The sequence below is a fragment of the Polistes dominula genome, unplaced genomic scaffold (assembly GCF_049000335.1).
Source record: "Polistes dominula isolate Pdom_NZ unplaced genomic scaffold, Pdom_raw_medaka contig_22, whole genome shotgun sequence".
In the NCBI taxonomy this organism is placed as follows: Eukaryota; Metazoa; Arthropoda; class Insecta; order Hymenoptera; family Vespidae; genus Polistes; species Polistes dominula.
This window is the reverse complement of record NW_028300966.1, coordinates 220,085-246,321: the sequence shown is the minus strand read 5'-3', so window position 1 is coordinate 246,321 and position 26,237 is coordinate 220,085. Positions and strand designations below refer to the sequence as shown.

The window sequence follows — 26,237 nt, the reverse complement described above, 5'->3', positions numbered from 1 at the left end:
AAATAATAACACGAACACGTTAAAAGTAACTCGCAAACACAAATGCAAGCAGCACGCGCTCGCACGCAACCAAGCAATCCGGTTGTATCGCAAAAACTTATCCTCGGAAATGTCCATAATTCGGTTTACGTGCTGTGACGCATGAAATATACATTGCGTAATTACGTATAATTTCGTAAAGGTAGTTAGTTAGTACTCGTACGTTTTCAAATAAGAAATTGACGATAAAATTGACGATAAATAAAATAGACGAGAGCGAGGAAGGAGGAGAAGAGAGATAGAAATTGTTATGAAACGACACAAATACGAGACGACGACGACGACGACTGCATTCGAGCGAATGCATTTATGCACACGTTAACAACATCTCATGTAAAAGAGATCCTAAGAAACGAACAAGAGGATAAACTCGAGGAGACCAACCAACCGATCGACCGACCGACCGACCGACCGACCGACCGATAGACCGAAACGGCGTTTGTATTTACACACCACTTCACTACGAAGATTGTCATTCGAACATTTTCTTTCCAATCGGATTATGACTAGCTTACTTACGAGTATATGATAGATAGTTGGTTTTATCCTCGCCAATTTTCCTTTATATCCTTTCAACAATGATGTATAAATAGTTGATAACAATTGAAAGCAAAGTGGTGTTTCAAAGTTTGTATAAAAGTTATCAAATGAAACTATGGGTAACCTTAGGGTGCAATTATAAGCATACTCGTAGGTAGAATAGTTAGAGGTAGTAGGCTATCTCAGTAACTAGAATGTCACGCATTCGCTTATTCTCTTCGATGGAGACAGACAAAGCAATTTATCCGATGGTCTATGCCGTAATTACACACCGAATTAACGACGTGGTTGCACAACGAATTAGAAGCAGGTACGCTATGGTTTCGCATTTGCAAACGCTCTACCGGCAGCCCCTGTTTGCTCCTGGATTTCATTAGGACACCCGTAAACATACATGTTCGACTGTAAACAGCGTGTTGTCAGAATTGGACTGTTTCTCATTTGGTATCTCCTATAACTTGCCTCGAACTTTAACCAAACGGAAACTTCATTCTCAGAAGGGATATTGAAAATCATTCGATTATATCAAAACAACAGAGGGATTGGAAAAAAAATGGAATATAAGAAAGAAAGAGGGTTAACTCGATGCATATTCTTTTAGGAGCAGGAGAACCAACCCTTCTCTCCTGTTCTCCTGGTGGATATCGAATAACGGTGCTTGCCTCGTGTTACGCGATACATCCCCACGAGTGTGAGTGAAATGCTAGATACACATACAGATAGTACATGTATACAATCGCGAGCATGCATGCATGCATAAACACGCGCCCATCTCTCGATAGGTCGATGTGGTTAGATGGCGCTTCGATCCACAGGGATAGGGATAGGGAGAAGGTTCACGGGGAAGAGACCACCACGCAATATCGTGTATGTATATAATACGAGAGACAATGTAACTCAGTTGGGTACGCCGCACAATTAGTGTGTACGCGGTTATCGTTGGCCATACCATGAAAGCGGGAGAGAGAGAGAGAGAGAGAGAGAGAGAAAACGCGTGTCGCTTGACGTTGCCAACGCCTATGTTGAATCGCGCGCGCACCGCACACACAGTGTTCCTACTCTCATGTAATTGTGCTTTTCCATCTCCGCATTGGTCGTATCTCCCCTTCTCGTTCTATCTTTCTCTTTCTCTCGAGCCGTTACCATAGGGAACAAAGTGGATACGAGAGATAAAGAGAGAGCAAGAGAAGCACCATGCGCTATAAGTATATGTGTCTATGTATGTATGTATATATGTACAGCTTCGTGTGAGTAACACGAGTAAAAGAGTAAGAGAAATGGCGCTATCTGTTCAATAAGGAGACGGAACGAGAGAAAGATGGACTTTGCGTGCGACAGAGATGCACGTACGATTTCGAGCCTTGAGGAAGAAGAGGAAGAAGGAAGAAGACGGATCGGTGAGAGAACGACAGAGAAAGAGAACGAGAGAGAGAGAGAGAGAGAAAATTGTCAAAGCGTTGAAACGACGAGGATGGCGAGAGAGAGAGCAAGACGAATTCTTCGATGCGCTCGAGCAAGAAAGAGAATGATGATTCGACGACGAGGACTTTGAGATAGAAAAGAAGAGACAGAGAGATGTATATATAAAGCGTGTTGAACGACAGAGAAATGACACGAGTAAATAGAAGAGGAAACGGGAAAGAAATAGACAGAGGAAGAGAGAGAGAGAGAGAGAGCAAGAACCACTCGTATATTCTCTCCTTCTTTCGCTCCCACTATTTCAGTATTATTCTATCTCTTTCTATCTCTTTGTACCCCTTTCTCTCTTGTTGGATGATTCGGTGTCTCTCTCTCTCTCTCTCTCTCTCTCTCTCTCTCTCCTCACACGTAGGAACGGTCGATCGCTCCTGCTGGCAGCCATTTTGTGCTTGCCCGTAGAGCCGACATTCCTGACCGGGGAAAATATTGGCCACGATTCCATCCTAGCAGAAGAGGAGACGACGACTACTACGAAGACGACGACTACTACTACTACTACTACGACTACTATGACAAAGAGGCAGGCGAGGAAAACGAGGAAGATACGCTCTCGAGGAAAATCATCTTATCGAATGGCGAGAAAGAAATAAAAATATAAACAAACAAAAAAATGCAAAACAAGGATCGAAGAAGATCGCAATGTTTTTGGCGGTAACGAGATGAAAGATCGAGAATCCCAAGGCGTATTCAATGATGTCGGGACCGCTCTCGAATGTCCTGCGGGTAAGGGACAATTCGTTCCAGGCCAGACTCCCTTCCGTAGTTCATCGGGTACAGTCTCTCGAAAAAGTACAACAGAACTCTCTTTCTTTACAGACGAATGAAAGAGAGAGAGAGAGAATATAATCTTACGAATATTATTTCTTACGTAGCAATAAATCAATCGATTATTCGATGATTGTGTTAATCATCATTATCTCATATACAGTTTGATATATTTGTCTTGTCTAAATACTCAAGAGGAAATAATATAAGATAGTTTAATCGTTTTAGAAATGGGATAGGATAACACTTGGATCCTTGGAAAGGATAATACTGATTGTAGGAGACTAAGAGTCGAAGAATTTGTCTATCTCTGTAAGAAGTTTATCAGAGAACCGTGACTGTACGGCTATGAGTTACGAGTGCCATTCCGCCGGCATGAATACGGGATGTCTTTTGGATGCGCTCCAGAAAGCTTTTCAAATTGAATTAGGAGAAAACGTTCGCTCTGCTTCTGTGCTGGCTCTCTCGGTGGTGTGGTGTTCTCCGGTGTGGTGGTGTTCTCCGGTGTGGTGGTGTTCTCCGTGTGGTGTTCTCTCGGTCACCGAGCCTTGCTTCGAACCAAAGAGAGAGGTCGAAAGGTTCTGTCGGGAGTGTCCATCCAAAATAGGATTAGATCAAAATCAATGAAAATTTGTCATCGTTTCTAAATAATAAAAAAACAAAGTTTATTTCAGTTGGAGTAGGATTATTGGAGGACCACCCAGTATATAATAAACAGTTTAGAATTTTCTACAGACGACGACTCGTTTATTATCTCAAACGAGGTAACATCCTCGAAAAATGTAAGTACTGTGTGAGGGGATGAAGGAGAAGAGGAAAAATCAAAATAAAAATAAGAAAGAGAGTTCGGTAAACGTCTCGACTCGGTGATTCGAAGTTTCCTCTCGAGAAAGAGGGTGCTTTGTAGGTGCGTGAGAGGGATTATCGAGCGGCCCGGCTTTCAGCTTGGAAAAATAAAATATCGTCGAAAGGCTAAAAAGAAAAAGGGGGGACGAGGAAGAAGAAGAAGAAAAAGAAGAAGAAGAAGAAGAAGAAGAAGAAGAAGAAGGTAGGGTAGATGGACCAGTACGAAATAAAATCGTTCCTTGTTTTGCGGAGCAACGAGAATGAAAGAAAACTTATATATGTATATATAGTGTAATGACGAGATGAATTGTTAACAAAAAAAAAAAAAAAACAACAACAGAAGAAAACAAAAAGGAAAAAATAAATTTAAAAAAACAACAAAATGAATTCGAAGTAGAGAGGCCGAAAAACGAGAAAGACGGCAACCCCTATTGAAAAGGGTAGCAAAAAAAGAGTTAAAGAGAGAGAGAGAGAGAGAGAGAGAGAGAGAGAGAGAGAAATATGCATTGTACTCGTACAAGTAGCGCCACGAAAAGCACTGCTTTTCTTCCCTTTTTTCGCTTTTTTCTCTATCTCCATTTCTTTCTTTTTTTTTTTTTTTTTTTATTATCTTTTTGTGTTTTTGTTTTCCTCCTTTATTTTTTTTTTGCCTTTTTCCCCTCTTTTTTATTCGAGAATGTTTGGCACTCATCCGGAAGCAGATCGTGCAAATATTAAGTCTACATCTTTCTCTCTCTGTGTGTGTATGTGGGTGTGCCGTGTGCTGTAGGCGAGAAAATTCCGTGCTTTCGTGCAATAATTGGATTGGAAACGTTGTTAACTACAAAAAAATTCCAGTTTTCACGAGTTCTGTTTTTTTTTCTCTTTTCTATTCTTTTCTTTAGTTATCACAATACATGCATGAAGATAATAATGTATAAAAAGAAGACAACCTTTAAATCGATACTCTTTACGAGAGAGAGAGAGAGGAATTAAAATGCCGCTAACGGAGCATTTGGATCGATCGTTCATATATTATTTCTTTTAATTTGTTAATAACATGAAATAAAATACATATGTCTGTACTCAATTCAAAGAGAGAAAGAGAGAGAAAACAAATGAAATCAAATAAAAAATATATTCTTTCTAACAAAATTGAATCTCGTGACAATTAAACGAATAATCTATTGGCATCGGATGATTAAATGTTAGCTCCAATTAATTCAAATGGAATTATTTATTTCAATATGAAAATATTAAAGTTAGAAAAAGAAATTTCAAGCTATTCAAGCTAATTCAAGTTATAATAGAAATATTTGAAATTTAATAATTGACGCTGACGATGAGAATAATAATTAAAAGTCATACACACATACACACATGTATATGAACTAACTCGCATTGTATAGCAGGATTTTAAACAAATTTCTAAAACAATCCCCCTAGTCGCGAATTTAGAGACGTATATCTCGCAGTTGACGAGTTAGCAATACTCGTCAAACTTTCAACCATCAGGAGACTAGTTTCGCGTTAATGAGTTTCTCAACGACTCTTCCACTTCTCTCTCCGAATTTCTCTCTGTGAAGTTTATCGTTAGCGATTTATTATTTCATTTATGTTCGTCTCGTCGTCGTCGTCGTCGTCGTCGTCGTCGTCATCGTCATTATATACTACTACTACTAACACTAGAGTTACGTAAACGTTCAAGAATGAAGAACAATATTATCGAACGATCAAATTTATTATTAATTTATTGAGCAATCATATTTAAAAATCCATTGGAATATTAAAGCGAGTTGCTAGTATTTAAAAATAGTTAGAAAATGTTGCGAACAAAACCAATAGAAAATTGATTATATTTTAAGTTTATTGAACCGAATTGGTTCGTCGATACGCATTTAAATTGAAATAAATGAGTGTGTCATGTTTGAATAGTTGATAAGTATTTTAAACATGAACTATTTAAATGAACTTAAATAGATATCTAATTGTAAATCAAATGGAAAATCAAAAAGATATGGCGTTTTATCAAGGACTATTACAAAGAAATAGGAGAAAGTAAATAAGATGAATAGGTTTAGTAAGTATAAGGTCTCGACTCGAGGAAACAGATACGATTACGATAAGCCGAGTATGTGTTAACACTGTTAACATTTAAATGGGGCCAGGAATCGAACGGAAGGGATGAGTGCGCGTACACGGGCATCAAAACAATCGGCTATTGTCGATTTCTATGCAAGCTCACCGCACTGCACCGCACTGCACCGCATTGCATTGGGTCCTCTTCTTCGACTATGCGAATAATTAGCGACTGTGCTAGTCACGAAGTAGTATCCTTAGCAAGCCGTTAAAATGCACCAACTACCTTCCCACAATACTTTGACGAGTTAACTTTATAATACATTAATAATAAACTTGTTTAAAACTACGATACGCGATCTTTAGCTACAATCTTTCTTTTCTCCCTACAGAGATATAGAAATCCCATTAGCGCGATCATGAAGTATTTTCTTTATATCTTATTTAAGGATAGGGGTCAAGATAATGATTTATTTTAGTTAAGAAGAATTCATTTTCTTTTCTATTAACCGTGATCGTTTGTCAAAGTTCGAAGATCGCGGCGTCTGCAATGCAATCAACGTTTTCTTAATTACTCAGCTTGGATGGAAAGTAGTGATGGTTGCTTTTCAGTTAATTGACTGAAGGGAAAAACAGAGATGAAATAACTTTTCTTAATATTATTTTATTTCTATTTGTTTGAACTTCATTACATCGTCGTGACGCACTTTAACGATCGTTCAAATGAAAATATCATTAATTAAAGTATTTCAATTTGGATAGCCTTTATCTAAATCCATAAAGCTTCTCCCCCCCCCCTCTCAACCCCCGTAACGCGATAATTAAACATTGATTTCCTTGTTGCCGAGTAAACGTAGATTTTCCAAGAGAATCTAATCGATGAGAATGTTCTAACAAACGTTTACCAGCCAGTTAGGTGTATCGAGCAAAGCCAAAGTAGGAAACGGCTGCCGGCTAACTCGTCAAATTAGTCCCTCTAAAGACTTTACGATTGATAAATAATAGATTAGACGAGTTCCCGTGTCGTTATGTGAACCATATACGACAGATTGTATAGTTATATACTATATATATATATAGATATAATAGGTATATAGAAAGAAAAGGAAAGAGATAGGAAATTCTTGACGACCCCCCTTCTTCCTACCCCTGAACAAATGCTCCTTCTCGAGTATCGTGTGAACATTTTTTTTATACGAGGGTACCGAAAAATTGTCAACTCAAAGCAAAAGTGAAAGGCCTTTTGAATGGTGGCCTTGGGAATCTATATTTGTAACTATTTCAAACCCAAATTTATTTTCCTGCCATTTGTACAATTTGAATAAACATTCAAATTCGCATAACCAAAGTAAAACACACCTTACTTTTTGCAATATGTTATTTTGCTTGTTGGTTTATTTTGTTTTTTTTTTTTAATTGTGCCTCTACCATCGACGTCGTTCCAACTCGCCATTAGCTCTTTCCGTACCTCGTTGAGAGATAAACTTACGATCCTGTCGCAAGTTACCACGTTCCTCCTGCGTTTATATACCTCCGGGGATTTTTTTTTCTCTCTCTCTCTCTCTCTCTCTCTCTCTCTTCCCTTGTGAAACGAGGCGTGTTTCACGAAGCCTAGCTTTAACACGCTCTTCTTTTCATCTCTGTATATGCTATACAGCAAGAAGGGAGAGAGGAAAGTGTATCTCGATGATCTTTACGCCGGCGCTGACACCATGAACGTCGTCGATCGAGTGATTGCATTGTACGAGACAACAACGCTGTGCGAAATCCAATTTTCCTTTCATCTTTTTTATTTATTCTTCCTTTTATCACATTAACAAGTTTCTTCGAGAAATGAAAAAGAGAAAGAAAGACAATTCAGTAGATTTGCCTTTTTTTCTAATTTAATCCTTTTAGACGTGACTTATTTCCAATGTAGATCGCATTAATATATCATTTGAGAAAAAAAAAGTAATTAAAAAAAAAAAAAAAAAAACTAGCTGAATAATAAAAGATCGTGCAGATAAATTGGACAGAAGGACGAAGTGACAAAATAAATGAAATCGTCTCGAACAAATTATCGTCCTCGTGGATTTGAAGAGGGAAAAAACGAAGGTCGAACTGCCAATACGAACATCGTCCGAAATTGTTTTCACATCGTCCTACCATCGTCTTCGTTTTACCTATACTACACTACTAGTTGCGAGCTGAAGCGTGTGCGTGTGCGTGTGTGTGTACGTGTGCGCGCGAATCGAATGAAGCACTTAAAGGGATTGCCGACGAGGTATACCCTACGTATCGACGAACATATACGACAAACGACGGCAGGGAGGAAGTCACTTAGTTTAATGAAAAAACCGAGGCGACTAACAGCGAATGAACTTCGCGGCAAAGCTTCTCCAGGGACTCTCTTAGTTTCGCGAGAGGATCGAAAGCGTCGACTTGGAACATTCACAAAACTTTTATTAAATCGCTCCAGGCGGACCGACCCGTCGTTCCGTCTCTTTCTTTTATTCAATGGTATAAATAATTAAAGGATGCCATAATTATTTTTTAGTTAATGAGTCTTTGCAACTTCAGATTTTGATGGTCAACGTGAAACCTGCTCGGAAACGCAGTATATATATATATATATACAAGAGTTCGAATGTTATCAATGTTTATTAGCGATTATTACGAATCACAATTTGCAGCGTAAGTGAAACGATGTTTTTCCATTCTTTCCATTCATTTGACTACTACTTGGACAACAAAGATAAAGATATTTTGAAAAAAAAAATGATAAAGCTAATTAAAAAAGCATCCTTTCAACGATTACACGTATCGATTACGACCAGTTAAAAGTTCAAAATGACTAATTACGTGTCAAAAGTTTCCGCTTCTCGTTAAAAAAGGGGGAATTATTTGGATAATTAAAGCAACAACGTGTATATAGAAATGTATTAGAGAAATAAATGATCGATTTGTCTTGTTGTAAAGAACGAATCTAGGATCACATAGAAAAACCGATTAGAAACATAATCGAGCTCGGTAAATTATCTTTCAGTTCACGGAGGTAAAGTGCTCAAGGCACTTCCATTCCTTATCGTAACGCGCGTCCCATGAGATAGAAAGGCAAAGAAAGAAATAAAGGAGAAAGAGAAAGAGAGAAAGAGAGAGAGACTGTATGGCCTTTGAACACGACATATAATTACCCGAGCGTCCATTTAAAAATAATACTTCGAGTCAAGATAGACGAGAATTGGAGAGAGAGAGAGAATGGGAGAGAATGGGAGAGAGAATGGGAGAGAACATGCGCATAGAATACGGCGTTTACGCGTCCGTAGTTTTATGTAGTATATGTAGTATATGTAGTATATACAGGCGCGCGCGTGATTCTTGCCGGGCGCGACTAATACAGACGTAAGTACACGTAACGTAGAGGATAGATACACGGATAGAGATCGTAGACAAACGGAGCATGCGCACGACAGAATCTAACGAATGTGTATTTTATACGTGGCTTACCATCATGCAAGTGGGGGAGAAGAACATTCAGGACCCGCCAAAAGAGAAAAGTTAAGTTTTTTAACTGAATAGACACCTGTCTTTCTCGTACCTACCGACCATTACCATATCCCTTCCTCTCTCTCTCTCTCTCTCTCCCTTTATTTACAAGAGAGACAGATGGTTCTCGTAAGTTGGACACTTCCGCGAGGAAGAACAAGTACTAACTGTATATACATCCCTATGAAGAAAATTTGTTAAAAGAGATTAACGAAAGAGAAATGTTTCCATATTTCATTTCATTGTATTTGTCAAATAAAAATCGAACAGAACGATTAGCTTTTCGCTCGTTCGATTTAGGACGCGCGAAGGATGCGCGCGCACATCCATTCACCCAAAGGAAGCCCTCATGCCACCCCTGCCTGCGATTCTGTTCTCCCCTTTTCTTTCTTTCTTTCTTTCTCTCTCACCTTTCTTATACTTTTCTTTCAACTCACCGTAATGCATACGCATATGTCTGTCTTCTTCTTTCCTTCTATATATCCGATCATTCGACTCTGTCTCTTTTTTTTCTCTCTCTATTCCGTCCTTCTTTTCACTCTAGGCGATAAGAAAGAAAGAGATGGCGATACCGAAAGTAGCTGTGCTAAGAAACGACACACACGCATTCACACGCATTCACCCGCGAGGCACCCAAGCTACACATACACACACACACGCACGTATATAAGTATGTATAGACGAAAGGATAAGCACGCATATACACAACATATACACGTAATACACACACGAATGTACACACGTACGTACACGCGCGCGTACAGATGTCAAAGAGAGGGAGGGAGGGAGAGAGAGAGAGAGAGAGAGATCGAAGCAACGTTTTTCTTTTTAATGTTTTTCCTCCGAATATCGTCAACGACCACTAGCAACGTAGTTCACGGAATCAAAAGGAAAGGATTAATTATTACACTAGCACACACTTTTTTTTCCAACTACAACGTTCCATGTCGTATTCGTAATCGTCTTCTCTTCGTCGTCGAAACTCCAATTTAAGGAGACACGTTGAGGAGCACCGCGCGTATCGCGAATCGTTCATTCGACGACATTACAATTATTCGCGAGAAAATTATTGACGAGGAGAGAGTAAACGAAGAGAAAAAAAATGCAGACACCGCACCTCCCTTGTCACAAAGCACTCGCGACAGACCACAACACATGGCTGCGGGCCTCCACCGAGTTCGGCCAAACTCGACAACACTCGACTAACTCCGTGCAGACTCGTCGCTAGCGATCGAAGGCCCACGTTACTTCATCTCTACGTTATCATATATTCATATAGAAAATGTATCGTTAATCTTTTTTCTAAACTAAACAACAAATCATTAAAGTTATGCTAAAGATCGCGTCAGATAAAAAATGCTCATTTCTCAAATAATATAATCCTACTTAATTCTTTTTTTTCCTTAATTGCTACTCGTTACGATAAGAACGTGTTACCGACTGCGTTTATATGAAAAGCTTATGTTCTCTATCTTTCAGGCAAAACTGGGCTCTACCACCATTAGCAAAGTCGTTAAGACGAGGCAAGAGGAAGTTGAAAATGTAAAGCAATATACATATATATATATACTACTGGTGCTACTATTACTACTATTACTACTACTATATGTACGTCGGTAGACCTTATGTCTTCAACATTAATCGACTGATTATCATCTTTCAAGCGAGCAAAATAACTCGTATTTAAGATATTCTACAAGTTGTTTAAATTTTTGCATCAACAATTCTTATAAATTCTTCTTTTCACGAGCTTCCTTTGTTCTCTACATAGGACCCATCACTGCTGCTGCTACGATGAGAAAAGGGTGGAAGTCGAACTCCTCTTTCTTTCTCTTTCTTATTCCCTGGCAAAGCCAAGCGATTCGATCCCAGCATTTAATTTGCACTTTATTGCAGCGATTAAGGCGAGCTACTCTACGACGTCTCGTGTAAGTAAAAGTCTGCACGTAGTACCTTACCCAGATCACGTTAAACATTTCCCCCGAGGAAAAAAGAAAAAGAGAAAAAGAGAAAAAGTCAACTTGGAGCCTAAAATCTTCGTAAAACTCCGTTGCATAGACCACCACCTTTCGTTTAATTAAAAACTGCCTTCCAATGCCCCTTTCTCAAGGAAAAAAAAAAGGAAAAAAATACAGACGACGACTGTATCGAAGGAGACGCGGCATATTTGAAATGTATATTTTTCTCGAGTGGTGTAAATCTTGGAAGAATTTCTTTCTCTTGATGTCTCTCTCCCTCTCTCTCTTTTATTCCAATTTTCCTCGCTTTTGATATTCACAAGCATCGATCTTGTTTCATCGAATTTATTCAACGATCTAAAAATATAAGAGATTAACGAGAACACTTGTAAAGAGGTCGAAATTCAGTGGTTCTTAACGATGAGAATAGTCTCCTGTTGGTTCCAGTTAATTTCTGTATCTAAAACGTGATGAGAAGTAACGGGGAATATGGGGGTAGAGAGAAGATGTAAATGAAATGACTATTTTGGAGAACGAAAGGCAAATAGTAATAGTAACAGTGGTTGTAGCAAATGTAGCTGAGTTGCCAATTTCCGATAGTAGACACATGTTTGCATAAACTAAAAAAAAGTGAAAGTTAATATTGTTCTAATATAGGAAAAAGGTTGTACATCTCGTGTAGGTTTACGGGTACGTCATTGCCGGCAACTCGAGGACGCTGATCGTCTTCTGCTGAAGGCCGCACGGTGTCACGACTAGCGTAGCTGGGAGAAGCCAAGGGAGCTGAAAGGAACACGAAGGAGCACGAAGGAGGACGAAGGAGGACGAAGGAGTCGGCGCATCGTGGTTGGCTTCTATGCCGGCTCTCTGCGCCGAGACAAAGGCACCTTCATTTTCTCTTCGTCTCCCTCACCCTCTTCCTCACCCTCTCCCTTCACTTTTGCTCATGGTTCTTTCCGCCTCTCTATTATATCGCCCTCCTTCCTTCCTTCCTTCCTTCTGCAAAGAACTCTCCTCTTTTTCCCGTCCTTCTGCTCCTCCCATTCTTTTCTTTTTTCTCTCTCTCCAGTCTATCTGTTAGTATATTTCTCTTTTATCTGTTTTTTTTTCTTTCTTCAGCATCTCAAGCCAAGAGACGAGAAAAAAAAAGAAAAAAAGAATTGGGTAGATTTCATCGATGACAAACAAGACGATGCGACGACGACGACGACGACGACGATATGCGGGCGAAGAAGTAGTAAAGTGACGGCAATTAGAAGACGTCCGATTGAACTCTTCTCCTTAATTTTCAGCTTACCGTCGTCGTATCAATTGATCGTACAACTTGAGTAACATTACCCTATATATCTGTCAACTATTATATAAATATTCATCATCTTTTCCAAACGATTGAAACAACAAATATGATTAAATAGCAAAGTTCATAGTGCTGTTATCAAAGAAGATAGAGTTATCCGAGCGTAAAGAGAAGGAAGATCGAAGATGGTCGTGTTTTTACTTACGCATACGCCCACAATGAAAACGTAGAGAAGAAAGAGAGGAAGTGTGCATATAAGAGTAATACGAGAAGATATATACGCGAGGAGGCGTAGGCGGTAGTAGCAAATAAGAATACCGTGAACATGCAATAAAAGGAGTAACAAAGAACGACGTACATACATAGCACGAACGAGAGTAAAGCTCGTACAAGGAATCTTCGATTCTCTTGGGTTTTCGCAGAGCGCACCCTCGTCACGCCTCTTTGATAAAGAGCGAGAGAGAAAGAAAGAAGGATCAAGCAAGAACGTCTATGTATCCTCGATGTAAGCGTGTATATATCAGCTTTGGTCCTCTCCCTTTTTTTTATTTTTCTTCTTCTTCTTTTTCTTCTCTTCTCTTTCGTCTGTTTTTTTTTTCTCTCTCTTCGAAGAGAGACTCGTAGAAGAGACCCCACAATGAACTACACGAAGAGGCTCGTGTTAAGGGTAAACGCGCATAGTAGCTTGGCTGCTTCCCTTACCCCTTTCCATTAATAACAGCTTCAGGGATCCTTCTCTGCCTTTTTAACAGTCGCACGTGAAAACTAACACGAGTGCTACTACCTGTCTCCTGCATGTGGCCAAATGCGAGAGCAAAGCTCTCTGCGGCTTCTAATATCTCGCCTTTTCGATTGTGTCGGTGTTGCTTGTTACAAAGCACCGCCGACTTTCCCTGAATAGAATGTGTACACTCGTTTCTTTTTTATTCTACTCTTTTAAAGCAACCCATGTTATACCACACCACCACCACCACCACAACTGCTGCAGCTACCCCACCACTTTTTTCTTTCTATCTTTCGTATTTCATCTCGTACGAATTATTCGCCAACATTTTTTTTTCTTTTACGTTCATTATTAAATATATATTATATTTTTCATATGTATTTTATTAAAAAGAGTTTGAGGAAAATAGCAACGTTTTTTCTTTGAATAGAAAGACAAGCGACATGGTCATAGATATGTGAGTCATCTGGTAGTATATTAAATTCTCTCTCTCTCTCTCTCTCTCTCTCATCCCTATCTTCTCGAACAAGCCCGAAGCCAGAGGATTAGATGGATCTGATCGCCGTTGTATAAAAGGGCTGATCGACATCTGCTCTCTAGTCTCTTGCGGTGACATACACGATCGTATTTGCTTTTGAAAAGTTGACAAAAAAAATGCAAAAAATATACGATGCAATGAAGTGTATATTTGCCTAATCGTAGGAAAAGAGACGACGTGGGAAGGGTTTGGAAAACATGAAATAATCATAGTCATGATTTCTCATTGCTACTCGAACGATTAATTAGGTACGATAAACGCTCTTTGCAATTGGTAGAAAGGGGTAGTCAGTCGATTTAGTGAAAATTAGAGCCAGGAAAATCAGTGCGTTGCTATGGAGTTTCGTTTGATAAAATATCTACCCTTCTCATTCGCCACACATATAGCTGAATTTTATGTAAGAGAGGGGGAGAGTGGGGACGTTGAAAAGCATGGCTCGTGAAACGATTCCCAGCCCTCGATCGTGTCGTCAAAGCGGTTAGTAGGGTTCATTTAATAAGCAAACTGATGCACGTAGCACGTATGTATGTACGCGTATGCATGTAGGTAGACGCGACATGTATATGTCGGCGGCGTTAGATCGTATAATTCAGTTAAATCATGGAAATCCTTGTTGGTAAAATATACGAAAAGAAATTAATTACGTGCTAAAACTATTAGTTTCAGGAAATAACGAGATTATATGTGAATTCACGCGAAGCAAGTATTATGGTTAAAGTATGAAAATGAAATTTGATCCCAAGTATGTAAGAACAAATATGTAATTCTACCTTCTTTCATACTGTTGTTATCGATCAGAGGATAAATATTTGAGAATTTAGGATCATATTAAAAATCGTAGTGTTTTCCTAGAACGTAAGGGATACACCCTACCTGATAAAGGAGGCTTGGAAGAACTAGCGACACAATCATTTGGCCAAATAAGCGTGAAATTCTCCATTTGCTTCTGCGTAGACGCAGTGGGTGGCTGACAAAGAAACCGAATCATGCTGCTTCGATTGTATGCGTGCGTGCGTGCGTGCGTGCGTGCGTGCAGTCACGTGCACGCTGCGCTTCTCATTCTATCTTTATTTCTCTCTGGCGTTGTCGGTGTTGAGAAAAGTTGCCTGGTGCACTCTCCGTTGTGCACTCTCCGTTGTGCACTGTTCGTCGTGATCGTATGCATTGGCCGTAGGCCGAAGAAAGAGAAAGATGTAGTAGATGTTTGCTGGCACGGAACGAAACCAAACCAAACCAAACCACACCAAATGCGAACAGGGATAAAGTGAGGTGTATGCATGTGTATGTGAGCGCGTGCGCTTACACGGAATAAAAGAGGAAGAAAGAAATGAAGATAGGATCAAACTAAACGAAGAAAAAGAGTAAAACGACTGATATATATATATATATATATATATATATATATATATATATATATGTGTTTCATAGAGGATACCGAAGAAAGATAAGGAGCAAAAGGGGGTGATAAAAGTGCGCACAAAATGCGTCCTACGGCACTGACAATACCTACTATTATAAGTTGGAAGGCAAAAAGTAAGCAGATTGAGAAGCGCTTTGCTTTATTTTATCGGAGGTTTAAAATAAGAAAAAATAAATCTCTGCTTGTAGCCCTGCCTGCGCAACATACTCTTTGACGCAGCAAACGCAACCACGGAACACGAGAAAGGTGCGAATAATCGTTTAGCACTTACTATGTACGCACACACTTCTTCTTCTCTCTTATGTTTTCTCTCTTTCTATCCCTACACGTCTACAAAGAAGACTATATAATTTGTATGGGCGTTCCTAGCGATATCGTTCATTTGGCGTCAGAGTGGAAGTCCTTATCCTTTGAAAGGGAACTTTTTATCCGATTATGAGAATTAAGTAAAGGTGACTGCGATCAACGCGACATTCACCGTCGTAAATCATTTTAATGATCCTATGATTACGTACGTCGATCCTTTTTTTTACTACTACCAATTACATTTACATACATACATGCATGCACGTGAAAGTCCCTGTGCATGTATGTGCGTGTTCTTATATTCAGATAATATCGTTAAGCTATCGAACAATTTCATAAATACTAGTATTAGCATCCAACAAATGCGATCGCATTATCGTATCAACCGGAGAACGATTTTCTCGATCTCCGACATTGCTTCCGAACGATTTCCGTATCTTATACGATCGACGACAGTATTACGAACATCGTAACAAGTTGCTCTCTTAACCAGCGGCTGTTGCATTTGCTCCTGCTGTTGCTGCTGCTGTGTTGCATTTGCTGCTGCTGTTGCTGCTGCTATGCCCGTGGCGATATTCAATGCAAAATCGACGATGCGTGCTAGTGTTCTACGCCTCTTTCTCTAGTTATTCTATCCTTCTATCTATCTATCTCGACTTTGTACCAACATGTAATTAGAAAATGATCTATCGCGTCGAAGAAAGTTATAAATATATATATTGTAGCTATTTATTCTTCTAACATATACGTAATATCATTTTATTAGATAAAAATACGATTTCCTTATTAATTATCAATATCTAAATGTTTAACAATTATATATGAAAATAAGAACAAATTTGTAACTATTGTAAGGATGAAAACTTGTTGTGAATCGACCTGTATTTCAAAGGTAAGTACGTGTACTGACAAGAGCCACCGTAACACCACCCCTGCTGCTGCTGCTGCTGCTGCCGCAATCTACAGCTTGGTTGGTATATTCACTCTGCTATTATAATTCCATATCCTCGTGTTATAGAACGAAATAGTATTACTCTAGTCCCACATTGACCTGCGCCCTCTTAACACTCGCATACACCTACGCACACGTATGATTATACATAAATGCCAGTTTACACGGTATTAAATATTATTTCGTGCCTCCGTGATCAAATTGATTTCATTATCGGACAATTTTAAACGTATTAGCATAAAATTATCGAAAATACGTATTTTTGATTGGACGTGGGTGAAGATGCGCGAATAACTTTGTATAATCATTTTAAAGGAAATTCCAACGACGTAGTTTGTACTTCAAAGATCGTCTTCGGGACGACGATGGACCAACGTATCCACGAGCGTATTTGCTTTAGCGACGTTGTGCTAATATACGTATGTACGTAAGTACACGTAGATGTGTGTGTCCATGTATGCGATGTGCGAGCGATTTGCACACACATAACATAGCGAGTTTCTTTGATGTCGAGGCCACGTCAAATACCGGCTTAGCTCCCCAAGAGCGAAGGTGCAATCCATCGTGAAATTGAAAAGTCGCCGACAACTACGATCCAGTCGAAAATTGATTTTTCGATGATCATGTGCATCCTACAATTTATCTTTGACGACAACAAATAGAAACATGAATAAAAGTACGATAACTTGGCCACATGCATATGCTTCCGATTTATCGCTTTTTAACTTATTTATATCGTTACGCTCGTAAAATGACCCTTCCTATCCCCCCCCCCACTTTTCCTTCGTCTTTGATTCCTAACTCGATGCGACGTGGAGGATGGTTTTTTTTCCGGTCTGAAAAATACAAGCGAGAGAGAGAGAGAGAGAGAGACTCGGTAAGGACGTAATTTTGATCGAATCGGTCTTCCGGAGAATGGCTCGTGAACGAGATGAAATACGGTGCACGGATGATCGTGGCATTAAGCGAGTTTCGATTCGTTAGTCAGCCTCCTCTCTCGTCGTTCTTTTTCTTTCTTGCCAGGTGAGAACGGATATAAAATCGAAAACTCGTTCCGAAGCAACGCGAACAACGCGAGAAAGAAAGAGAAATATAATGCGCGCGTATTATGTGTGTTTCTGTGTGTGTGTGTGTGTGTGTGTTTGCAGTCGAATGTTCGGGTCCATCGTCGTTGTCGTTCTCGTCGTCGTCGTCGTCGTCGTCGTCGTCGTTGGTACGCAATCATAACTGATTGGCGCAATCAGGTCGGCAGAACGAACAGATTGTTCCCGGGTATAATGGTGCACGCGCGCAAACCTTTGCTTTATCGTGGGAAAATCGGCATGTAATAATAATCGTTGTGAAAATCGCACACAACGGTAAATATGTTTTTAATCAAGTAAAACACAATTCTATCGGGGGGCTATTCGATTCGACACAAATACCAAATAAACAAGTACCTACGTAAATATGTGCATAAGTAGATATTACTACGATTTATTGTTTTAAATGGAATAATAAATAAAAATTCTATATAATTGAAAAAAGAAAAGGGAAACGGTATAGTAGGATTAAAGCTTAGGGATTATCACGAATATCGTTACAAGATGGTTTACTATAATAACCCTTATATACATATACAGGGCATATATACAAATGTACATAAATCATTAGTCTCTGAATATTTTCCGATAGGAATAAACGTGACGATAAGGGTGAAAGATATCCGGAGGGCAAAGTATCAACGTTGTAGCTAACAGCGCGATAGGAAGTGGCACCAAGGGAAAAGAGGGATTGTGTGCAAGCTGGCATAGCGATGCACCCGGTTGCAATGATTGTTATCGAGTGGAGGTTAGCGGACAGGCCACGTCGTTGTTTGCATTCGACGAGGTTTGGAAGGAAGTGCGGGTGAGAGATCGCATGGTGGCGGCGTCTCCTGATAGGCGGAGCCAAGTGGCGGTCGATATGAAACACCCCCTCAATGAAACAACCCCCGCCAGCCACCTTTATCTCCCTTCCTTCCCCTCTTTCCAAAAGCCTTCCTTCTCCATTCCTCCCTCTCTTCTTTACTTTGCCGCCACCACCACTACCACCACCACTACCACCACCACTACCACCACCACCACCACCACCATAAACTCCTTCCTTCCTAGCTTCTACCTCAAACTCAAACGCTTCTATATATGCATATATAGAATATCTCTCTGTCGCTCTCTTTCTACAACTTCAACCTTATATAACGTAATCCGTCATAACTGTAGCCAACGATACGGTCTTACCAAAAGAGATAATCACCGGTCAAATTTCGTTGATGCCAAAATGGTAAAAAGTCCTAAAAAGTAGTTCGCAACTATCAGTTTTCCCTTTCTTGATCTTTTATCCGGTAAAGGGTAGAGAAAAGGGGTTTACCGAGTGTTCCGGGTATGTCGATGATAATGAAGGTTTGTGGGTTTCCTAACTGGAAAAGGGGCAAAAAGGAAATAGGGTTTAGACGTATTCTCTTTCTTTCTTAGATATAAAAAAACAAAAAAAAAAACAAAAAAAAAAGAAATGGATTATAAGTTGTATTTTGTTGTTTGGTAAATTTGGTCGAAAAGCAAAGCACGTCCGACGGGTAAGCGAAAAGCAACGCGCTGTCAACGAATCGATATCCGGATGGGCGTGGCTTCCTCGATTCTCTCGCGGATGGAATAACGTGGAATCTCGCAATGCAGATGGTTCACGCTCGATGGATGGATGGATTTACCATCCATGGATTCCAATTCATTTTAATATCCAACTCCAACGGTAGTGTAGTATCAAAGGAAATTAAACAAAAATGGTGTTAAAGATGTAAACACCAAAATTCGTTATTTATTTTAACCAACGTAAAGTGGAATTAAAATCAACGTGGAGAATACTTTAATACCTATTCAATGGTAACGCGATAAGGACATGATTTATTACTACAATAAACTTCCATGTCGGTGGGATATTCGTGTCAGCCAAGCTACTTGTTTCGCTTCAACACCCATCGTTACGACGAGCCTTTCCTTTTCTCTCCCTCCCTCTCTCTTTCTCTCTTGAACAAGGGATCGATGTATGTAAATTACTGAACGGCGGACTGAAAAATCTGAGCACGGCAGATTTGCAATTTATATAGGAACAAGGAAGGACAACGCGAAAAGTAATCGGCCAGTAATAAATCGAGTTCTTTCTCTTTCTCTTTCTCTTTCTCTTTCTCTTTATCTTTTTTCCTTTGTTTATTCCTCGTGGGAAAGTTCGAAGAAATAGAAAGAACAATTGCAATAACAATATTGTATTATTGAAATAAAAACTAAAAAGCTGTTTAGCTATTAGAACTTGGAATACAAGATTATGGGAATAAACGGCTAACGTGGTGTAGGAAGCACGCATATCAAGAGAGCGAGAGAGAGAAAGAGAGAGTTATAGGTAGCATAAGCTCGAGGCAAAGCTGATGGTAGGAATATAGAGCGAGCAATGCCGAACGATATTTCATCGAAAATAGGGAACGTATAGTAGTAGGTAGCTGTGGTAGCGATCGATATATCTCATTATCCTGCTCGAGCTCGTAGCGACTCCATCAAAGCGCGATCCATCACGGTCCGCATACATAGACCGCGAACCATCGATAAGAGCTTTCTTGCGAGTTTATAATTCGCCTTCGAGTCCAAAGAAAACGCGCACCATGATGATGGTAGTTGGTGAACGACCACGCGTCACGACGATATCACGATTCCAAACCTTTTCCATAAATATCTTTTATTATAGTTGCTACTCTCTCTCTCTCTCTCTCTCTCTCGACATGGATTTTCTCCAAGATATTCGCCTTGTATAGGTTGCTCATACTACCTACAGCCATGTATGGAGAGCACAAAAGTTCAGGGGTGCAAATTTTGACCACGATAATTAGTCCTATCGAATAAACTAAATCGATTGATTATCGATATTTCTGACCACCTCAATTATATTCAAATAAAAAAGAGAGAAAGAAAATGGGACGGATTATGGGGAGAGGAACAAAGATGCAGTTAGCAAAGAGGCAAAGTATGAAAGTACTACATATGTACACAGTCTCGAGAGTAGCTGGTCGTATCAATAATAAGAGATTCTGCCGAGAGAAAGAGAAGAAAACTAACCTAAGAGAAATAAAGAAAAAAAAAAAAAAAGAGAAAAAAAAGAGAAAGAGAGAGGACTGGCTCATGTTTATATGCAAGTTTATTTCTTTCACGGTCTGGTCCTCATTCACGAGTCGCATTATCTCGCTCTCTCGCTCGCATATTCCGCCTCTTAGAGCAAAATCCCTCCTTTCATAAGCCCTTCCCCCTTTTTCTTCTTCTCTTTCTAGCTACCCATTCCTCGGTCCTGCTCGAGCCATTAAAATTCTGAGCGCCACACTGCTGAAAAATTACGACCCTTCCTTCCTTCCTTCCTTCCTTCTCGCTCCCGTCGCTAAGCTAGTCGTCCCTCTCTCTTTCACACAAACACTTACACACACACTTACACACACTCTATTCCTTCTTACTCGGTCCAAGCAAGAGAACACGTTGGCCGTCTTTCTCTCTACCACTTTTATCTCCCGCTTCGTATCTTCCTTTCGTCCTTCTCCAGCATAGCACCAACACAAGCCCGTGTTCGTCTTCGACTTCGTCTTCTTCCATCCCCAACTCGTTCCTTCTATCTCCCTTGCTCGCTCCTCTTCGAAACTCTACGGGAGAGTTCTCTTTTCTCCAAGCACGCATACACACACACACACACACACACACACGATCTCCCTAATGCTTGTGCTTTCTTACACACGCAAAATCTCCGTCTATCCATCTATTCGCCAGATTCCGTGCCTCTATTTTCATCTCGCTTTTATTTCTATCTTTTTCTATCTCACGGAGAGACAACTTCACCTATCCAAAAGGACGGGACATCGTAAAATATATTTATTTGAACAAAATCCCTCCTACATTCGCCAAAAAATAAAAGAACAGATATATCGCACGAAAATATCGTCGACTGTATCAAACTTTTTCTTCTAACTACAAAATAATACTTGCAGCATATACGTGTATAGAAGAAAGTATAGAGAACAAATATTGTTTTATTAGCATTGAACACTAACTAAATTAATTTCAAAACGTATCTCCAATATCAGCATGGATGCAAACTCCATAACCATGGATGGATTAGGCAGATTTTCACAAATAGGTATTGCTAGCCTTTGGAAACATGAGAGGGAGACAACCGAATGGCGTTAACTGAAAACAAGCGCTATTGCAACTCTGGACGAATAGCATTACGAGGCTCGCATTGTTCCTGGTATAACCAAATACGAGAATACAGCGTGTTCCTTCTCTCTCTCTCTCTCTCTCTCTCTCTCTCCCATACGTAGTTATCTCGTTCCCTTGGCTCATAGTCGTTCGACACAAAGCCTGGCACGTAACCAATCAATATTAATGACATATCAATTCATAGCTACAATGTGGCCAATTACAAGAGCTACGTCATCTCCTTTCCTCTTCTACCTTCGACTCGTCTCTCTCTTTTTTTTCCCTCCTTTTTTTCCTCTTTCGTTCAGTAGAGGCAAGTGAATGCGCCCTTTCGTTCGACTATAATCATTATTGTCCGTGCTTCTACCTGCGTGGCATCGCGACGTCTCGCACCATTGTCCGTCAATCTACAGTTCGAACGATCCGAAGAAAAGGGAAAGAAAAGGGAAAGAAAAGGGAAAGAAAAGGGAAAGAAAAGGGAAAAGAAAAGGAAGGGATGAACGACTCATTTTTAATGGGTCATTTAAATCATTACAATTCGATGAAGCAACTTATTACAATATTATTCTTATCAAGTATCTTTTGTTTAAATCATGTCTATCTAGCAGAGCTAGGTATATAGGTAACTAAGTCGATTTCATTAATCCTCTCGTTTATTTTCTCTTTTCGCACTGAAATATCCTTCCTTCCTTTCTTCCTTCCTTCCTACCCTGCTTCCTTTACGAAGGAAGAAATTTAATAAAGCCATGCCCTGGTGAAAGACGACTTCTACAGAAAGTCCTATTTTAAAGTAAAGAAAAGGGACGAAAAACTCTTCAAGAAGACGTTTCTTATTTATCGACTCGACTCGATGCACCTGCATGTACATCTATGTCTATATATATAAATAGAAAGGTATATAAGCGAGGAATTCGAGTTCCAACGTTTTACGAATTTGAAGTACAATTTTCGAAATAGAAAAGGACGAGAGAGAGAGAGTAAGAGCAGAACGATCTTCCCTCTCAGATGCAATTAAGTAAGAGCTACGAGAAATTCGAGGAAATTGCGACAAGACCAATTCGAAGTGGTTAGGAATTCGCTTGGAAAACTGAAATGATGATGGCTTCCAAGTTTCGAGTGGCTCCTGAGAACTCGAGTGGCTAACAGCTAGGTATAGGTACTCTTCTTGTTAACAAAAGCGTTTACACCGGAGTTAGATATACATATGTACATAATTGTTAACGCAATTCGAGTAGGATTAAAACGTTCCATCGTTTTTCGCCATTCTCTAACTTTTCTTATATTTCTAATAACACTCAACGATTCTTAACTTAATTCATTCAAATGAAATTGTTTACTTTTGCAGATAGCTAGGATATGACCGAAAGAAAGATGTGCCAAAGTCCGGGGGGGGGGAGATATCATGAAAATAATTTATATGCGTTTGAAGATTGCAAGTGGAGGGTGCCGTTCTTTCAACTAGTTTGTTAAAAATGTCCAACGATCCTTGCAATAATTTCAAGAATATTTCTCGATTCCTTTTAAAGTTGTCGCGAAACAACGAGGGTCGTACTTTACTAAGGGAGAAGAACTTTGTCGAGCGTAGTGAACAAAGTCGACGGAGAATAAAAAAAGAAAAAAAAAAGAAAAAAAAGAAAAAACAGAGAGAAATAAGAAAAGGGAATTGGAAAAAAGAAAAGTTAAGGTAAAACGAAAAATAAGGATAGAAAGGAAAAGAAAAGGAAAATAGAAGACAAGGGGTTGCTTTAGAATCTCATCACGTTTCGACCCCCTAGCAAGGGAGATGTTCACGGCATGTGGTCTCGCCTACTCTCGTTTCTTCCCTATACCACACCATTCCACTTCTATCTCACTTTGGTTCACGAATGTCGTCGTTCTTTTCCCCCTCGAGTTCGAACTCGCTTCTGAACAAAGTTACCCTTGTTATAAATACTAATTGCTTTATACAAACGCCCGAAATGTGTTTAACGTTTCTTCGACACGTGATCCCTTTAACGTCCCCTTACAATCCTTTTCACGTACTTATTTTCCTTTTCAATTTTTCATTCGACGAAACTGATCAAATTTCGCATAATATCGTAGCATTTTGTTAGTCTATGATGAGTTTAACCGAGAGAAGATATCTCGCGGACCGATCGATTATGTCATCGTATACGCCGTGACCAGGGAGATTAGATCGCTGGATCGAAACGGATCGAGGGAGGGAAGGAGGGAGGGAAGGAGGGAGGGAAGGAGGGAGGGACCTGGAGAGAAGGTGAGAACGTTTAACCGCCAAGCTACTTTGTCAAAGTAGGTTTGATCGACTACTACCCACCCGATCCGACTACTACACTCTCTATATATGTACCATGGCATATACCATCATGTAAATATATACATGCACGTTTGCACGTACAAACGTGTTCCTACTCGACGCATCAATAATCGTTTCTGAGATATTACGAGACTATCGAGGATAGTCTCGATCGAGTTGGACGAGGCTTGATAAATTCTGCAGTTGGTGGTTTTTGGTCAGTTCTCGTTCATTCTATCGATTTATAAGGAAGGAAAAATAATATAAAATAGTACAAAAGAGGGAGGAAAAATTGTCGGATAATAGATTACTCGACTGACAGATGGGTAGCTACCATGGCCGGAAAGAGAGATACAGTACGCCCACGATGGTGTCGGATTTACTAGAGAGAACTACTCGAGGAGGAGGAGGAGGAGGAGGAAGCCGGCAGTGACGTCTACGTTCTCATGCTACGTTCTCATGCTACGCCCTGAGACTATCGATTTTTTTTCTCTTCTTTTCTTTTTTTTTACTTTTCTACCTTCACGTTCAACGAGTCATACATTTTTCTTTACTCAATATTATTCTATAAATGCTTATACAAATATAAATATAATTCAAATGTAATTATCCTATCTTTTGACAATCGCAGCTCGTAGAAGACGTAGAAGACACGTTACGGCGTGAATGGGCCTTCCTTTCAAAGGGTTTTCACGGCTTGGATTACGGCGATTCTTCCTTCCTTCCTTCCTTCCTTCTTTCCTTCTTTCGCTTACCTGCGGCTCTGGCTTGCCTGCTTGCCGAGAAGATGCCTGCCTTCGGGGGAAAAAAAAAAAAAAAAAAAAAAAAAAAAAAAAGAAGACGAGATGAAAGGAGAGAAGACATAACAAAGCGACTTTGCTATGACGCCTCCTCGTCAACCATATACTACTACCTTGTAATCGATACGTTTGTTTACATGTTTAGTCAACCGATTGTCCCTCTACTCATGTCTTTCATTTCATCTCTTTCTGCTGAATATGATGTCTTTCAAAGATTTCTCTCGATAAATGGATCTCACGAAAGGGAACCTTTACTATTATAGTATCTCGTTGAAAAAAGAACCACTATTTCAATACCATAGAATAAATGTTTCAAAAGAAACAATTTATGAATAATATATATATCGTTGACGTTACTTGGATATGACTTGAGAACCTGTTCTAAATTGAATGCAAAGTTAGTAAACTCGAATTGTTTGCTTTAGGAGTATTGTTGAAAATATAATACAATACGTAAAAGATGAAGAAAGAAAAAGAAGATAAAACACCTGTTACTTTTTCGTAAAATGCATCGACAATTGGTTCGACGAAATCGTGCTAATTCGATTAGCGCGTAACGCGATTTTGTCTGCCAATCATTCGAGATCCTACCGTAAGTGGGCTAATTACCCTTTCTTCTAATCCTGCTACCATGCCACACAGTTAACCAAACCACCTACTAATTTAATTTCCCATCTTACAATCTTCTTTCTCTCTGCATGGTTTACCAAAGAATATTTTCATCAACTTTCTAAGAGGGGAAATTCTATTTACTTGAAAAATGCTATCTTTTTCAATGTTTTATTCAGAAAGAAAAAACTTGAACTTTTACTTCGTTACATTCGCTAAAAGTAAACGAATTAAAATGAAAAAGATAGTACAGGGTAAGATACTTTTAGCGAGTCTAATTAAAAGAGAAAATTTGTCAAAAGTAATAAGAAGAGGAAAAGATAAAGATAAAGAGAGATCTCATTGGGATGCACAAGCACGAGATATGTTGGGACAGGTTCATATGCATACGCAACTAAGTAAGGGGAAAAAGAGGAGACGAAAGGGACAAATAGAATGAATAGGAATTAAGGAAGAGAACAAAATGACACGAACGAGCGTGAATGAGAAAGAAGAGAAGGTGATGCAAGAAGGTGAGAGTAGAAAAGAGAAGAACGAGCATGGCACAGTAAGAATCCTAAAGGATGACCACACACACTAACACACACACACACACACACATTCGTTCCTAAGCGATAGAAAAAGAAAAACACGAAAGCGCTCGACCAGTTCTTCTCTTTGTTGTCGTCGGAGCTTCTCTCCTTTTTCTTCCTCTCTTTTTCTTCTTCTTTTTCTTGAAATAACTCCCTGCACTTGTTCATTTAACTCCCTTTCAACTACCGATCGAAAAGTGTATCCCTATTGTGAACAATGATTATCCCACCAGCTTAACTTTACCCTTCTCTCATCTTAGTATAATATATTTACAG

At 39.5% G+C, this 26,237-nt stretch overlaps 1 protein-coding gene and 1 long non-coding RNA gene across 7 annotated transcripts in view; one reads left to right on the top strand and one right to left on the bottom strand.

Annotated features, from left to right (window-relative positions):
- Positions 1–26,237, bottom strand: part of LOC107070625 (uncharacterized) — a 116,718-nt gene that overhangs the window by 78,612 nt on the left and 11,869 nt on the right. The window contains exon 1 of one of the 3 annotated variants that reach the window (XM_089172927.1): positions 9,690–10,428. The exons of the other annotated variants lie outside the window; for them this stretch is intronic. The gene's annotated coding sequence lies outside the window, so the exon portion shown is untranslated. Of the gene's footprint in view, positions 1–9,689; positions 10,429–26,237 lie in introns of those variants that run through there. 3 annotated transcript variants of the gene reach the window in all.
- LOC149032425 (uncharacterized) lies at positions 4–16,212 on the top strand. Of its 4 annotated transcripts, XR_016176694.1 has the most exons (6): positions 4–9,263; positions 10,732–10,794; positions 11,024–11,180; positions 11,893–12,093; positions 12,330–15,302; positions 15,378–16,212. It is a non-coding gene; the product is annotated as an uncharacterized LOC149032425 (long non-coding RNA). The 4 variants fall into 4 exon arrangements; XR_016176692.1 differs by having other exon boundaries at positions 12,330–16,212; XR_016176691.1 differs by lacking the exon at positions 11,024–11,180 and having other exon boundaries at positions 12,330–16,212.